Below are 14,015 nucleotides of genomic sequence, written 5' to 3'. Positions count from 1 at the left end.
TCTTCACTGTTTGAGGCGATCAACCAGAGTTTGTTTTTCTTGTGTGGAAAGCGTAATAGTTCTGGTTCCTTTCAGCTCTTATTCACGATTATCAGTGCATTGTATCTTGTTTTAATACTTTCGCCTACGTTATATTTTTTATCTTCCTTAAAGTACATTTTGTTTTTTTTTATTGCTCAGTTCGTAAGCCCAGTCTCAAAACTCCATGAGTTTTCCCTTCAAGCATTGGAACTATTTGCTGAGTAAGATAAACCGGGACATTACTATTCGACATCGACTTCAAATATTTCTTGAAGGCAGCACAAATTGTAATACAGCTGCATATAAAAATTATCGCTCTTTTTCATTATTTACGAAAATAATTGGATGAATAACGGTATTGTCATTTTTGTAATCCAGACAAACTGTGGCCTTAAACGACCTGATTTTCTTTGGAATCCCTTGCACTAAATCTTCATTTTTACTTACACGACGAATAAGATTTTCAATAATGACGTAAACGAAGAAAGACAACGAGAAAGATAATGAATCAGATTAAGCAGTGTAAAAAAAGATGAGAGAAGGAAGAGAGAAAACAAGGTCTCTGATTATTAAATAACACCTATAATTCAATTACAGGTCTGAAAGGGTGCGTAATGCCTCGTCAAGCTTTAAAATTCGATGTGAACCCATAAAAAGACTTGTTTTTCTCACTATTACATATGCATAGACCCCGGGGGAATATATTAGAAGCTGGGGCTGAAAAATTATTTTTTTCTTACTGAACTCTGCAATAGTATCAACCTATGTTTTTATTGTGTGATCATTTAGTTGTGAGAAATTCACTAACGTCAAATCGCGCTAAGGGAGAAAAAGAGTTCAGCCTCAAAGGACATTATTGAATATTAATATGCATGAATTCATTTTTATTCATATTCATCTAAATATAAGCGCTTTAAATTTCTATTACTGAAGAACGAAACGCTTCATATGTAATGAATTGAATATTGATATGTATTTGAAGTTATAATAATCATAATAACAGTAATGGCAATCGTAATACCTATATGACACCTTAAATAACTTCTGTGTTGAGTACTGTAGCAGCGAATGAGAGAGCTAGGTAGTAGTCCAGTGTGGCGTTTATAAAAAGAAAATGCTTTCATACCGCGACGTCAACATCTGCAGGTGGCGTGATTTAGACGGTTGTCGGTTTGCCGTTTTCCGGCATTGTATATATTTTACTCAAGGATATTGAAATTGTCTGTATTTTGCTCTACTATCCTTTGGAAGAATTATCTGTTTTTAGAAATGTTTCCTGTGTGTTACGTGTTTTGCCTCTTGTTCTAAGTTGAAGATGTGTTTATTATTATTATTATTATTATTATTATTATTATTATTATTATTATTATTATTATTATTATTCAGAAAATTAACACTATCATATGGAACAAACCTACAGGGGACACTGACTTAAAATTCAAGCTTCCAAAGAATATGGTAATAATTAGCAGAAGTAAGAGGAAGTAAATGGAAATGAAAATAGAAGAGATATCACTTGCTGAAAAAATAGATTTATAAATAGACAAAAATGTCTTAAAAGGAAGGGAGAATAGCATTAGGGTAGCAATACATTGCATATTCGCTTGAACTTTTGAAGTTTCAGCTGCACGACATATTTAGGGAAACTGTTACACAGTCCAACGAAATGAGGCATAAAGAACCTCTGGAACTAAGAACTTCGACAACGAGACGCACTTGCCGCATATTGGTGCACCTTTTCAACAAATCTGCTTGCTCGCTGCAGGAAAAGAGAATCAGTGATCGATTGTGAATGTGAAAGATCTCCATTAATACATAAGTTGTATTTTAATTATGAATAATTGACAGACAAGACACCATCCGTCGATGGTCCAAGTCATAACTGCTAATATTAGGAAACAAACCTACCTATTTATCTAATAGGGATAAATCTCTGGCAGAAGCAGACATCCATACAGAAGAACAGCATTCTAGTAAAGGAAGCAGAAATGACCTAAAACTGTTATAATTGTGTGAGGCCTTTCGTACAATACCTAGCGTTCGTGGAGCATTTACTTACACTTTCAGGAGATATTTTTTAAAAGAAAGATGAGTCAAACGTTACACCTAGAATAGTTAAAGCTTCAGATTCTTTAAGTAGAGTCACATCCACGTGGATGGGAGGATGAGGTGGAAAATGTACAAGATAATGCTAATTAGCAGTGTTTTCGTTTTACTAGAGTTCAGCCTCATACTCCGCTGATTAGACCATTCACTCAGTAATCCGGTCCATGTCAGGATTGAGACTAAAGGGAAGCTTCATTTCTCATAAGTGGGTGCTTTATTACACCCACAAGTGTTGCACCTTCGGCGTACTGAACAATCTTGTTTTCCATGTCAATAACCATATAGCTTCTATACAATAAAAATAACAGTGGACGAAGAACAGTACCTTGTGGAACTCCAGACACTATAGGTTTTGGTTGCCTAAAGATCCGATCAGCAGCAACTCGTTGCTGCCTACAAGGAAATCTTGAATGGACCTAAAACATATCCACCCACTCCAAGACTCTGAAGTTTTTAAATGAGGGCCTTGCGATTTACTAAATCGGAAGAATCATTAAAATTTGTATGAATTACTCTACCCTCAAAACCCTTATCCTAGCTCTCTTGCAAAGGGCGTGTCAAATCTAAAAGAGCATCGCAGGTACCTAACTTCTTTCTGTATGTATATTTACTATTGGCAAACAATACTTTAGATTCCACATACTTATATAGTGGCTTAAAAATAAGTTTTTCAGCAACTTTGGAGAACACAGGGAGAATAAAAATTGGCCTGTAATTACTTTATGTGACTAAGGGGCATTATCATATTTGACTATACATTTCCACTACGAAACCCTTATTATATTCGTGAGCATCGATCTCATAAAACATCAATAGCCCCGTTAAACGTCTAAAAAGAGAGGACAGTAAATTATAGCACTAAAACTTTATAAAGAGTTGGTGACTGGTCCCCCGGAACCTCAAAATAGTGTTTTCGAAACAAAGGAAACTTTATAATTAAAAAAAAAAAAATGATGAATGCCTACGAAAGAAAGGTGAAATTTAGCCATTTTGACAAAACAACTGATGTTTCCATTTACCATTTAAAATCTATTTCCGATTCACTTGAGACAGAGCTCAACAACGCAAAGCATTATGTGTTCAATAATATTTGGTAATTCAATCGCTCAAGCCATATTTCCTTGCACAAGTGCATATCCATCCCACCACCTCCATTGTATAAAAAAAAGAACGATTTCTGCGACATTTGATTATTCATATTCTATGAGACACGAAGACAACGTCTTTTGCTTAGGAAATTAAAGTTGATGTCATTAAAGTTTAGATCAATGACAGATGTGGAAGGAATCTCATGACAAGGAATGCAGAGACAAGGCTGCAATGCTTTATCGGAATCGGAACTTGATTCACCGCAGTTAGGAAGAACAGCTGTCTTTTTCTGATGTTAAGCACAATATTTAGGAAGTGTAAAAAAAAGGTGCATAAATTTTCAGCAGTTATGAAAGAGGAACGCAAAAAATAACGAAATCACTTTATAGGAAATGGAACTAAAAAGTTTGCGAACATTCAGTGAAAATTTCCGCAACCGATAATAATTTCAACCAAACTTGATATACATATGACTTACTATCTGGAAAAGAATACTGTGGGGGCAAGACATCACTGGCACCAAAAGGGGTCGGGGTGGGAAGTGGGTGACGTGTAAAAATGACCGAAAATGACAGATATTAGTGTCTAATCCAAACTAGGCTATAAAAACTTGTTTATAGCCTACTTTGGGTAACTGGTTTTCCTCTCTCTGTTTTCATTTTATTATGCTAGTCTTGCTCTTTCTTTCATATAGGTAGGTTGTTTTAAGACTTTAGTAAACTCCTTTTACTTATAATGGGTTTGTCTTTGAATGTTTTGTCTATTTTTAAATTATTTTACTTCATAAAGAGATGTTGTCATTGCATGTCACCATAAATTGATTTGAGTTATAAATGTTCGCAAATTATGTTTTATAGTCTTGAAAACGCGACTTGGAATTCGTCACGAAACGTCGGCATTGAAAATAAACTGTTAAGGGATGAGGATGCCTTTCCCTATTACTTCCTTCATGATGTGTGTGTATATGTATATATATATATATATATATATATATATATATATATATATATATATATATATATATATATATATATATATATATATATATATATATATATATATATATATATATATATATATATATGTATATATATATATATATATATATATATATATATATATATATATATATATATATATATATATATATATATATATATATATATATATATATATATATATATATATATATATATATATATATATATATATATATAAAAACAAAAACGACTTTATATATTTAAATGTAAATAGAAATTGCTACTATTTTAACATTTATTATTGCACAATGTGTCCTGCAAATTAAGAATAACCTCTTCTGGAACATTTTAGCAAAAAACTGCCATGAACGGAGTCATAACCTATATATTACTCAACGTAAATTGTATTGGTATTTTAGAAGACTGTCCCGTTGAAGTACGCAGTACAGTTGGTTTCGGTAAAAAATAGCCAGTTTCCTTTCCTTCAGAATTAAATCAGTAAATGCTTTGATAAAGTGTTTAGATTAAATTAAGTGGTATTTATGATATAAATTGTGCAAGATCGGGGTACAAAACATGTCGGGTGTTGAGAGTTCACCTAACAATTATCAGTATTTGTATGAAAATAATGAAATGTATACCACGCTTACTGCAATTTCGCAAAGAGATTTACTACTAATATTTAAAATAGTTTCGGCATTAATAGATCTTCAGTAAATATTATCTATTTCTATAAATTTGTCCCTCCTATTTTACTAGTTTGAATGTTTGTTTTGCCTGACCTTTCGTATATCTATCACAGAATAAATACCAAGGTTTCACAAACGGAGTTTTTATTATTATATAGGGGAGGGAAAGTACGATGCTTAATATAAAACATAATGTCTGGCTGGCTGAGAGACCAGAACAGTGATTTGTGGAAAAACGACTTTATAAAAAAAAGATAATAAAATAAATAAATAAAAGCAGAAAATAAATGGAAATTGCAAAAGGCTTTCGTATTCTTTGCAAAAGTTTTAGTATAAATATAATATTCATCTCTGGTTCTTTCTACTAAGATTGTCTTATTTTCGTACCTGTGAGCCCGGAAAATATGTCTTGGCAACTTTCTCGAAAATATTCGATAACAGGAAATAACATTGTATTATTTCCTGAGATGCAGAAGCCAGAAAAACGCCGTTCCACAAATCTGAGATTTAGAAACATTCCACTTTTATTCAGGCCAGTGGGATATTTCGTATATTTCTTTTGCAGTCAGAGAATATCGAAATGTTATGGTCTAAGACACGTAAACGATAAATGGATCACGAAAAAAAAAAGCACGGACTTGTAAGTATAAAAGCGGACTTTAGAACACAGAAACATTACCAGGAATCTTAAATTATTGGGAAAGATAACCCTTACGTCAGAGGATAAGAAGCATTTGTCATAAATTTTTGCTGTAAATTGCAACTGGGAATTGCCTCAGGTTTTGCAAAATATAATGATTTTCTTGTGCAATTTTTACTCTTCCTTCTGAAATTGCTTAAAGATCACATACATGATCATTAGTGAACATGTCACACTTGCTGAAAATTTTAAGTAATGACATGTTCACTAACGGTCATGAATGTAATCTTTAGCAATATCAAAACGAAGAGTAAAATTTACATCCAATATCCTTATGTAATGTAATTTAAGGAGAAAACAATTAGATTTTTCAAAACCTGAGGCAAAACTAAAATGTAGTTTACAAAAAAAATTATATCACATGTCTCTCATCCTCTTTCTGAAGGAATATTGCATGTGTAAGCTTGCAAAAATAATATTTTCTCTCAGGCCTCTAGCGTCAGGTCTAGCATTTAACAATATAAAATATTCTCTTATAGGAACTTCACAAATTCTATTTTGGTCATTTAGATAATGATAATCTGTCATGAACAAGAACGTTTCCAATACAGTAGAACCAAAATGTAGATAAAAACACAGACCTTCAAAAAAAAAACGCAAATAGAGTATTTGAGACGAAAAGACCAGTTATTATTTCAAAACTTATTATTTAAGTTTTTTTATACATAGGAAACTAAAAATAAAAGCCTCATGTCCCTTGGGGGTTTAAAGGAGACTTAATGATGCCAGGACGCAATATGGTCATTGGCTCTGTATGAATTTATATGGATGTGGTGGTTGGCGTTTTATAGGAATCGATTAGTCATCTTTGTGATATTATTTCAATACGGCTGGGGAAAAAAATCACTTATCTGCACACGCACACACTCAAACACCCAAAGAAGTAGCCTTAACATATATATATATATATATATATATATATATATATATATATATATATATATATATATATATATATATATATATATATATATATATATATAATAATAATAATATTGCGGCATAAAGCAAATTCATTTCCTTTGAAGTTCTTCAAGGTTAATACTTGAAAGAAATTTGATTCGTCAAACGCAGCATTGTTACAGGAACTATATTTCTTCACTATCATTCTGTAATAAAAATAGTCTTTTAGGCTATGGTTACAGTGGATCCGAATTCGGACGAAAAATTTTTCGTCCGAATTCGTGCGAAATTTCGTCCAAACTGTGTGGCTTCAGTGCCTCCGTCTATTCGGACGAATCTCGTCAGTTGGTGAGAAGTAAAGTGAGTGATAGGATGGAAGATCTGTACCTCTTGGAAAGTCCTCTGTTAAAAATCTTACTGTTTGGAAGAACTGAGAATGTGAATCCATTATTCACTACAAGAAACACGGACGGCGAGCACCATAAACTTCTTCCAGAACTTCTAAGGTAACCGAATAAGTTCCATGAGTATCATAGAATGACACCACATACATTTTTTTTACATCCTTAATGCAATCGAAGATTGCATAACAAAGGAATCGAATTTCCGTACCTGCATTTCTCCGTGTGAAAGACTTGCCCTAACGCTAAGGTAAGATTTTAGAATTAAACTAGCAGATTACCCGGCGTTGCCCGGGTAGCAACCAGGTAACACTTCTGTCCCTAATCCTTGTCAATCTGTCTGTTGGAACCCCTACCCCCACCCAGCCTAGGGTTCTATGTTTTAACCCTCATTTTATTGTTTTCCAGACCATATATAATGTGTGTACCAAATTTAGGTGCAATACCTCTAAGCGTTGCAAAGTTTGTTTTTTGGGGGGTTTGGAAACCTGAAACCTGTATCAGGTCTACCTAAATTACTCTGAAAAATTTCATCAACATTGGCCTGGCCGTTTCTGAATGCATAGCTAACAAATAGTTGGAGCCCCTACCCCACCCCCCAAGCGTAGGAGCTCTAGATTTTTTTTCCTCATTTTATTGTTTGTCGTACTATGTATGATATGTGTACCAAATCTAGTTAAGATACCTCCATGCGTTAAAAGTTAGTTTTGGGGGTTTAGAAATCACCCTTCCCCCACCCCTAGGACCCCTAGGGGTGGTAGGATCAATATGATATGCTCAAAAACATGGCTCGAACATTCTGCATAAGTCTGCTAAATTTCATTATGATTGGTTCAGCCGTTTTCGAATGCATAGCGAACAGACAGACAGACAGACAGACATACCGAGAATTTTATATATGTAGATAACAGGATAAATTAGTAAGGTGAAGTAAAAAAAAAAATAAAGAAATTCATATTTAATGCTAATAACAAAAGTACTGTTTAAATTCCATTGCAGAAAACAAAATTAAAATAATAATAAAGCCTGTTTAAATTCCATTGCAGAAAACAAAATTAAAATAATAATAAAAGCAAAGACAAACATTTAGCAAATATGACTTGGAGGAAAGGTAACCAATCATTACTAATAAAAGTGTAACGCATATGTATTACACACTGCTGTGCGTAACTGGAGAAGTTAGCAATAGGTCCAATAGTTGGCGTGAACTCATTGGCATAACTTGTAACTCCTGCGGAACTTCAAGTGATATAGTTTGCACAGGAAAAGGAGAGGGAACCGCAGAGAAGTCACTCTGTGCAACAGGTGTGGATACTACATGAGGTGCTCAGTAATTTATTGCTTCACTTGAAGTTGAAAGTTCGCTGTTGGGAGAGAAACTATATGGAGATGAGAGTGCAGTAAAGCTGGTAGATGCATTTGAATGTCCTGTAATTTCTTCATCACAAAATACCTGTTGTAGACGTGTTCGGACAATCATTTTCCTTGACTCTGGAACTTTTCGTAGATATGGTAGTAGACTCATCAGGAAATGATAATCTGGGTCGTCCTCTTTACTGCATTTTTGGGAACTTTTTTGTTTTCTGTACTCCTCCAATTTATTGTTTTCTATTTCAATAAGTTTTTGCATGATGTCGTTCCTTTTGGATGTTTTCTTATTTGGGTGGCAGGATGATTTTGGCGTCCAAGCTATAGGAGTAGTTACTGGTGGAGACTCTGAATTTACTTTAAATTGTGCTTCCTGTGAATCATTAGCCTGCATGTCATCTTCTGTTTCGACTGGAGACTTTGGGGAGGGAATTTTCTCAGTATTTACCAGTGGAAGACTACTGTGCATATCATCTGATCCTTGAGAAATAGAAGACTTGAATAATAAGGCCATAACGACTGCCTTATAGGTCCTCCCTCTTCACCAGATTTTTTCTTTTGGAATTTGTTCAACTCTTTACAAAAGGTATCTCGTAATCCAGTCCATTTTTTTCTTGCTGCTTAAACTGAAAAAGAAGGTATATAAATTTAAGACTTGGCATTAAAGTTTGCAGAATTCGAAATGATAGATGAAATTTTTGGAATGAAGGTGTCTTAGTTTATATGATAACAGGTTTTGGATCGCGCAACTGTAGTAGACTGAAAGTAAGATATTTACCCTATTTTATAAGGAGAAGAGTTCATGAATATAAAATATTTTGTATTCAGCAACTTTATATAATGACTGTTAAGTTGTTGTAATAACTGAATTAATTAATAATATCTATTTTTCAGGTTTCTTTTGACTGGGATGTCATTCAGATCGCTCAGTTTCTCATATAGAGTATCACATACTGCAATACGAGCTATTGTATATGAGACTTGTTCTCAAATTTGGGACAAGTTCCATGAGCAACACATGAATGTACCTACAACTGAAGACTTGAAAAGGATTGCAAATGACTACTTTTTGAAATGGAACTTTCTCAGTGTGTCGGAGTGATCGACGGAAAACATATCCGAATTAAATCTCCCCAAAACTCAGGATCTATGTACTTTAATTATAAGCAGTATTTTTCAACAGTTTTACAAGGAATAGCTGATGCTAACTGCAGATTCATTGCTATAGATGTTGGTGCCTATGGCAGGCAAAGCGATGGGGGATATTTTCCTTTCATCAGTCTATCAGCGCTTAGAGACAAACAGTTTCAATATGCCAGATGATGAGAATATTCCGTCAACAGATGTTAAAGTGCCATTCGTATTGGTAGGGGACGATGCATACCCATTAAAACCATATTTAATGAAGCCTTACTTCAAGCAGAATCTTTCCAAGGAGGAACAAACTTTCAACTACAGACTTTCAAGAGCTCGGCGCTGCATTGAATGTGCGTTTGGCATTATGGCTTCAAAGTGGAGGTGCTTAAAATCAGAATTACAATTACACCCAGAAAACGTTGATATTGTAGTTAAGTGTATGTGTTTACTACACAACATAATTATTGACAAGGAAGGTGTTCCTTCAAAGCAAAACCATCATGAAATGTCAGAAATGAATGGGCCAACTACCAGAAGGTATAATCGATATGGCAACACAGTTAGTGAAATTAGAGAAACTTTCAAAAATTACTTTGTTAGCCCTTTAGGTACTGTACCGTTTCAGAATAACATGTAAACTCTCTTTGCTGATATAAACTTAAGTAAGCGGAAATATTATTTAGTTTCATTAACTAAAGTTAAATTAAGTTTCTCCTATGTAGGCTTTCTTTGAATGTAGTGTCGTTTTCTTTTATTAGGACAACATTTTTCACCACTCGCTGTATTGTAAACAAGGATCCATTAAAAATATCTCTTACAAATTATGTGTTTCATAAACCTCTATTACTAAATAGTGTCCAGCAGTCCGCCTATTCTAAAAACACTTAAAAAATAATACAGGATTTCTTACCTGTGATATCCATATCATCACTTATTTCTTTACAATCTTTTCTTGAGGTCTCTATTGTGATAATTTTTCTCCTTTAAATCCCACAGACTCCTCTTTTCAAAACTAAACTAATAAGCTGCTCCACATCCATGCCTGGTGAAGGGTAGTTCGTGACTGTTCGGACGAAAAAACAAAATTTTTTGAAACGCCAAATTGTTAGTCCGAATTCGTCCGAAGTCGTCCGAAAAGATGCTGCCAGTGTAACCACTTCCTAAGTATTCCATTATTTTGATTGTTCGTCCGAATTCGGACGAAAAACTTTTCGTCCGAATTCGGATCCACATTTGACTGACTTTACGAGAAAACGATTAGAAAATGGCAGATAAGAGTTCTGTTGACTAGAAGAGAGGAGAGATTTTCTGAATAGAATCCCCAACATAAGTGGAAACCAAATAACCTGATGTAGCCGAAGCTCATGGAAAACTCGAGCCAGGAAGGAGGAGGAAGGGAGAGGTTCAACTCCAAATAGAAAATATGCCAAAATATTCTTGTCTCTTGAAGGAGAAGAGGAGAATTCAAAGGGTCACCCATGACAGACAAGAAACAATTACTTAGCAGGAAAATCTTATGATCGAGATGCAAGCAAAGCAAAGGGCGAAGCTTACATAAATATTTGCCAGTCTCAGAGTTGTCTTATTTAGATGATAATCTCTCTCAATCATCCTCACCCAATTATTCTTCCTTAAATCTAGATCTTAATCTCCTCCTCCTTTAGTGTAAGGTGGAGGTCTGATTTAATCCGCTCAGCTAACAAAGGCAGGGAAATCTTTTTGAGAATTCGTCACCTGAAGATATAGTTATATCTCATTTACTTTGTTTCTTATTTCGGAATAGCTGAGCACAGAAGCCTTGGGCTCCTCAGCCTATAAACAAAGAAGGTTATGACTGATCTGAGTTATTAATTTCCCTGAATTCATAAATCTATACAAAATGTTCTGTGATCATTTCCGATTTTAATGAGGAGGAGCAGAGCCCTATTGCTCTTGAACGTATAAACATTGCCTCGATCTCTTCGCTTTACAGTACTATAAGAAATTTGGAATTTATAAACTTGCGTTTGTGACTCAGGCTGTAAATTGGTAGTGCAAAACGGCTGTTACTAATTGATTGTAAATTAGTATACGTCGTAATATCTAAGGTTACTGGCATCAAACGTAATTATTGTTATTGAGATTATGACTTAAGGAGGTATTTTTCTTACTGTATGCACTTACATATTTCCATTTAAATGTGAATTGCGTGGATACAAAAAGTCTATTCTCTTTACAAGTTAAGCTCAGCCATTTGCAAAACGTGGAAAAAGAGTGAAAGTACGATGGAAGATATTAAGTCTCTAAAGTCCTTCATCAAAAGTGATGAAATATTTGCTGATCAACATTAGCATCTTCTTCGTTCATTCATTTTGCATCATTCCCTAAAACTACGCTTGGAAAATCCCATAAGATTCCTGTGATATGCTGAGCTGGATATGCCACGATGAAGAATCCAGTTATGTTCGTAGATACTGGATGTCCCCAAGGAACGTCGTCGGGTTTAGGATTCTTCTTCCCACATCTGGTATTTATTTTGCTTTTGCTGGCATTCACTAAATGCTATATTCCCTTAATTTCATCAGCTGCCTCTTTCTCATATCGAGTCTCTTAACCTACCTACTCGCTGAAGTCCTCCAGATTGGCCAATGCAAGAGACAGTTTGGCCAATGCAAGAGACAGTTGTTAAACATCAGACACCTTCCCTGTAGTAACAGCTATAATATTTACAGTCCATGAACATTTTATTAAATAAATAGAGTATAAGAAATAAGCTGCTTCTTTCTCTTTGAAAGCTTTCTCCTCAATAAATCTTTACTGATAAAATCTTAAAATGAGTTTAACTATGTTTAGAGACCGGACGTTCATATTTCCCACCTGTGCCCTTCAGTGCCCACAAACCGGAGATTAGAAAAAAATAAATAAAAATGCGCCGAAGTTTCTTCGGCGCAATCGAGTTTTCTGTAGAACGTATACTGCCGTATGAAACTATCAGCTACGACCGGCCAGCGCTCAGTCACTGAAGCACTGCCAGACGAACGATTCACGGATAACTTTAACCGGAAATAGAATAAAAACTACTGAGGCTAGATGGTTGCAGTTTGGTACGTTTGGCGATTAGAGGGTGGATGATCAACATACCAATTTACAGCCCTCTAGTCTCAATAATTTTTAAGATGTTCCAGGTGCAAAAAAAACTAAACGTGGGTCAGGAGAATTTCATAATAGAATCTATCATTTTTCAAACTGAGTTATATTGCATCTGAGTCAGGAGATTTACGTATCGCATTACAAAAGAAAGAGAAGAAAATTACAACTAAACAGCGGTAGATTTTCCATACAGTTTCTTAGCCCTATATATCCTTTCTTGACAACTTTCTATGTAGCCTCTCTTTCTCTCCTCTATATCTTGAATTCCAGTTTTGTATAATTATGCATTCAATTGAAGTTCTAGTTGCTTTATATTTTACTTTCCATTGTTATTCAGTGTCCTCATCACTCACTTTCTCCTTTTTTATTGTTTCTTATTTGCTTGATTTTTCTTACATCTCAAGTTACTCTCATTCATAATTTCTCTCTTAATTCTTTTTTGCTTTATTTTTTCCACTGAGCATTCTGTTCTGCAAGACCATTGAATTTTATTTTCTTCGTTAAGAATGTGTATTTAATAATAATAATAATAATAATAATAATAATAATAATAATAATAATAATAATAATAATAATAATAATAATAATAAAATTTTTAATCACATTACATCACATAACCTTTTGTGTTTCTTACTCTCTAGACTATTTCCTACTTCATTTTCTTCGTCCTGCAGTTTCCTACTTTTCTCCTCCCACTCACCAGATCTTTCCTTTCTCCGACTTTGCCTCACAACCGGAATGAGGATCACGACAACGTCCAGCCCGATGTCAAGGGAAGGGCGCAGCACCGGAAAATAACAACGTCCTCGTTCCTGGACGGACTATGGTCCATTATCAAAACAAGATGCATATTTACAATATATATATATATATATATATATATATATATATATATATATATATATATATATATATATATATATATATATATATATATATATATATAAAAATATGCTAGTATACAATGCATAACTATGCTGCATACGAGTGAATGCCCTGTGATTTAACTTTCATTTTGGACTCATAATTTCTGTAGCTTCCGATACCTTATAGTTCGTGTTGAAATAAACATTTGATTTTTACTTACGAAAGAGAACATCGCATGACTTGTAACCTCTGAAGCGAAGTCAATTTACTATGACAGAAAATAGCAATTATGTTTCTTTTTAAAAATTCTTCTACATTAATATTTTTTAGTATTCGTACCAACGTAATCTGGAAACCGAAGAGTAAAACACGTGGAAAGAGAAAAGGGAAGAGAGAGATTTTATTTGTCAATTCTGTCACTTACCCGAAGCAAATGTACACACATAAACTAAGCCTATAAACGCAGTTTGAAACATTGTGTAGTAATGAATGGTATCGACGTTGCTCTAAACTCCCTAATGTCAGAGGGATTGTGCCATCGTGGTCTCCTGAGTACTTATTATTATACGGTTCCGTTTTATTTTATTATAACATTCTGCTCAGAGGAAATAGATAAAACACCCTA

The sequence above is a fragment of the Macrobrachium rosenbergii genome, chromosome 46 (genome assembly GCF_040412425.1).
Source record: "Macrobrachium rosenbergii isolate ZJJX-2024 chromosome 46, ASM4041242v1, whole genome shotgun sequence".
NCBI lineage: Eukaryota > Metazoa > Arthropoda > Malacostraca > Decapoda > Palaemonidae > Macrobrachium > Macrobrachium rosenbergii.
The sequence above is the reverse complement of the archived record's forward strand: the minus strand, read 5'-3'. Positions refer to the sequence as shown.